We start from the raw sequence: 5,209 nt of genomic DNA, 5'->3' as shown, positions 1-5,209 counted from the left end.
AAATGGAAAATAGATACTTACTGTGTTGAAAAGCAATGACAATAGTTGAAATCCCAGTAGGAAATGTGTCCTCATTTCTTATTGGTGGCTGGTGAATCAACGCTTCTTCTTGAGCTGGAAATATAATATCATTTCAAGTTAATTTGAATGTTATATTTTATACAACATTTAAAAAATAGAATGCGAATATATTTTACTGAATAAAAAAATCCATGTAATAATTTTTCATAATTTTAAATCAAATGTAATCTTCTATATAAGAAATAGTATTTTCAGAATGAAAAACCAAAATCATTTTCTATTTTAAACTTAAAATTGAAAATTCAAAGATGAAACCGAATTAGCCCATGTTTAGTTCTCGGTTTCTGAATGTTGGAAATTAAACATGATTCATGAATAATGAAAAAAATTAAATTTGATACATGAATTAGTTTATTTAATATTCATGCATATATTTAAATCATGTATCCAAATGATTCTTTGTATCATATTATTCATAGTATGTAGGAAAAGTCATTAATTAGTCTATTAAGTTCATACAATGTATTTGGGATCCTTTGTACCTATAAAAGGCCTTGTGTTTGAGACATTTTATAAAGCCAAGCCATGGAATACAAATATTTTTTGAGAATTCTGTGAATTTTTCTATCTAGTCTTTAGGGTTTCGTTTTTTTTTTTGGCAAATACCGCTAGTGTGGCTTATTTTATAATATAGGAAATGACAATACACATAAACGAGGGGGACATAAACCTGACCTCCTCTAAGTGAAAAAAATTACAAATATCTCAAATGAAGCGCAAATGATATTAAATGAAATGTGTCTAAAAAACTAGTGAATAATACTCAAGGGTATTCCCGAGGATAAATCTTTGGGTGATAGTACATAGACATCGATCATGTCATGCATCTGGTTTGTAGTTTCTGGGACACAGTGTGCAGGCCATGTCTGGGACACGTCCTGGCTACGGTAGGGATGCAACCTGATTTTCAGGAATTTCTAGGCAGTTTGTGGGCACTGTGTGCAGGCCACGTCCGGGACTCGTCCTGGCTGCGGTAGGGGCACAACATTATTTTCAAGCAGTTTTAGGCAATTTGTGGACACAGTATGCAAGCAATGTTTGGGACACTTCCCGGCCGTAATGGGATGCAAGCAGATTTTCGACCAAACGAAGGAAGCACGGTGTGCAGGCCATGTCAGGGGCACAAGCACGTTCCCAAGCATTTTGGGCAGTTTTTGGGACACGGTGTACATGCCATATTTGGGATAAGTCATGGCCACGACAGGGATACAGCCTGATTTTCAGGCATTTTTCGACAGCATCTGGGCACTGTGTTTAGGCCATGTCCGGGACGTCGCCTGATTTTCAGGCATTTCAAGGTAGTTTCTGGGTCACGATATGCAGGCCATGTCCAGGACGCGTCCAAGCCACGGAAGGGATGGAGCCTGATTTTCAAGCATTTTAGGGTAATTTTTGGGCACGGTGGACAAGCCATGTCCGGGAAGCGTCCTTATCGCGACAGAGACAGTTTTTGGGACACGTTGTGCAGGCAATGTCTAGGATACGATAGGGACGCTGCCTGATTTTCAGTCATTTATGGGCAATTTTTGGGCACTATGTGCAGGCCATGTCCAGGATTCTACAAGGACACACCCTAATTTTCACGTATTTCTACGCATTTTCTTGGACACGGTGTGTAGGAAATGTTCGGGAGGCGTCGGATTTCTAGGCATTTGTGGGTAGTTTCTGGGACACAGTGTGCAGCCCCATGTCCAGGATGTGATAGGGATGCAGTCTGATTTTCAAGCATTTCTAGGCAGTTTCTAGGATACGGTGTGCAGGCCATGTCCGGGATGCATCCGGGCCACGGCGGGGTTATAGCCTGATTTTCAAGCATTTTTGAGAAGTTTTTGGGCACGGTGTGCAAGCCTTGTCCTAGACGCAGCCTGATTTTCAGGCATTTCTTGTTAGTTTCTAGGTCACGGTGTGCAAGTCACGTCAAGGACGCGTTAGGGCCACGGCAGGGATGGAGCTTGATTTTCAGGTAATTTCGGGTAGTTTTTGGGGACGGTGTACAGGCCATGTCCGGGACGCCTCTTGGCCAAGTAGGGGCGTAACCTAATTTTCAAGCATTTTTAGGTAGTTTGTGGACACGGTGTGTTGGTCAAGTTCAGGACAAATCCTGGCCGCGACAGAGACGCAGCATGATTATTAGGCAATTTCTAGGACTTGGTGTGCAGGCAAAGTTCGGGACGCATCATGGCCACAGCAAGGACGCAATCTAATTTTTAGGCATTTCTAGGCAGATTCTGGGTCATAGGGTTTAGGGTTTTTCTTCAATTAAGTTTGAATGAAAAGTAGGAAATATATATGTGACAAAGAGTAATAAAAATAAAATGTAGCTCAACGTTACACCCCATGAATAATAAAATTACTCTACAGAACGAAACCAAACTTCCCACAGCCATAGTGCTACAAATAAACCCCACCGTCGCATTTAGACTAGTACCACCATTAGTCGGGGGCTAGCGCCGGTGCATGGTAGTGGTGACAGTGATGATGAGGAGAAGGTGCCCGAGCTGTAGATTGGTGGTTGGAGCCATGTTTATCGGACAGAACCATAACTTCAAGCTTTTGACCCTTCTAGCAATGTTCTTCAGCTCCACTAATGAAGAAAAATAGACCTGACTTTTCTAGTGAAATTGTAGTTTCTCCATCATGGTGTGATTTTATTGGATTGGCATTGTTACAGATTTTGTAGTCTTCCTCGATCACTTCCAGCACTGAATCAGTCTTGGAATCATACTTCAACTAAGGAATCCCCAATCTGAAAACGATTTTTCTCAACCCATTTGTTGAACTGGTCAAGATGGAACTGCCCATAAATTATTTTCACCGTCTATTACAAACTCTCTTGCTTCAGAACGAACACACAACAAAAACACGACGGTCGAAAATAAAAAAAATAATTTTCAGTGAAGCCATTTTAACACGGTGTGTACGCACTGTCCAGGACGTGTTAGGGTTGCGATAGGGATGTAACCTGATTTCAAGGTATTTCTAGGGAGTTTCTTGGACACAGTTTACAGGCCATGTCTAGGACGCGTCAAGGACGTAGCTTGATTTTAAGGCATTTCTAGACAGTTTCTGGGACACGGTGTGCAGGCCANATCGCTAAGACATAAAATGAACCCTCAACAAATTCAAGAAAGAAATGAATTAGCATTCCCATAACTATTTATAGTTTTTTTTTCTTTTTTCTTTCATTTTTTTTAATATTTAGCTAAAAAATTACTTAAAACTAACTTCTTTTGCTTCCAAAAATAAAGTCTAGCCAAACAATAATTTTTTTTTAACTAAAACAAAAAATGGAAAATAGATACTTACTGTGTTGAAAAGCAATGACAATAGTTGAAATCCCAATAGAAAATGTGTCCTCATTTCTTATTGGTGGCTGGTGAATCAACGCTTCTTCTTGAGCTGGAAATATAATATCATTTCAAGTTAATTTGAATGTTATATTTTATACAACATTTAAAAAATAGAATGCGAATATATTTTACTGAATAAAAAAATCCATGAAATAATTTTTCATAATTTTAAATCAAATGTAATCTTCTATTTTAAGAAATAGTATTTCAGAATGAAAAACCAAAATCATTTTCTATTTTAAACTTAAAATTGAGAATTCAAAGAGTAAACCGAATTAGCCCATGCTTAGTTCTCGGTTTTACTGTTGGAAATTAAACATGATTCATGAATAATCAAAAAAATTAAATTTGATACATGAATTAGTTTATTTAATATTCATGCATATATTTAAATCATGTATCCAAATGATTCTTTATATCATATTATTCATAGTATGTAGGAAAAGTCATTAATTAGCCTATTAAGTTCATACAATGTATTTGGGATCCTTTGTACCTATAAAAGGCCTTGTGTTTGAGACATTTTATAAAGCCAAGCCATGGAATACAAATATTTTTTGAGAATTTTGTGAATTTTTCTATCTACTCTTTAGGGTTATGGGTTTAGGGTTTTTTACGGTTTACGGGTTTTTTTTTTTTATTGGGCAAATCCACTAGTGTGGCTTATTTTATAATATAGGAAATGAGAATACACATAAAGGAGGGCGACATAAACCTGACCTCCTGTAAGTGAAAAAAATTACAAATGTCTCAAATGAAGAGCAAATCACATTAAACGAAATGTGTCTAAAAAACTAGTGAATAATACTCGAGGGTATTCCCGAGGATAAATGTTTGGGTGATAGTACATAGACATCGATCGTGTCATCCCTCTGGTTTGCAGTTTCTGGGACACAGTGTGCAGGTCATGTCAGGGACACGTCCTGGCTGTGGCAAGGACGCAACATGAATTTCAGGAGTTTCTAGGCAGTTTGTGGGCACCGTGTGCAGGCCACGTCCGGTACGCGTCCTGGCTGTGGTAGGGACACAACCTTATTTTCAGGCATTTCTAGGCAGTTTGTGGGCACGGTATGCAGGCAATGTTCGGGACGTTTCCCAGCCACATTAGGCTCCATCCCTGCCGTGGCTAGGACGCGTCCTGGACAAGGCCTGCACACCATGACCCAGAAACTATCTTGAAATACCTGAAAATCAGGCTACGTCCCGGACATGGCCTGAATACAGTGCCCAGAAACTATCGAAAAATGCCTAAAAATCAGGCTGCGTCCCTGTCGTGGCCATGACTTATCATAAACTGCCCAGAATGCTTGGGAACGTGCTTGCACCTTTAACACGGCCTGCACACCATGCTTCCTTCGTTTGATTGAAAATCTGGTTGAGTCCCTAACTAGGTTGGGAAGCGTCCCAAACAGTGCCTGCATTCCGTGCCCACAAACTGCCTAGAAATGCCTGCAAATAAGGTTGTGTCCCTACCGCTACTAGGACGTGTCCCGGATGTGTCCTGCACACAGTGCCCACAAACTGCCTAGAAATTCCTGAAAATCATGTTGCATCCCTGCCGCAGCCAGGATGTGCCCCGGACATGAGCTGTACACTGTGTCCCAGAAACTGCAAACCAGATGCATGACACGATCGATGTCTATGTACTATCACCCAAAGATTTATCCTCGGGAATACCCTTGAGTATTATTCACCAGTTTTTAGACACATTTCATTTAATGTCATTTGCGCTTCATTTGAGACATTTGTAATTTTTTTCAGTTACAGGAGGTCAGGTT

The sequence above is a fragment of the Olea europaea genome, unplaced genomic scaffold (genome assembly GCF_002742605.1).
Source record: "Olea europaea var. sylvestris unplaced genomic scaffold, O_europaea_v1 scaffold643, whole genome shotgun sequence".
In the NCBI taxonomy this organism is placed as follows: domain Eukaryota; kingdom Viridiplantae; phylum Streptophyta; class Magnoliopsida; order Lamiales; family Oleaceae; genus Olea; species Olea europaea.
The sequence above is the reverse complement of the archived record's forward strand: the minus strand, read 5'-3'. Positions refer to the sequence as shown.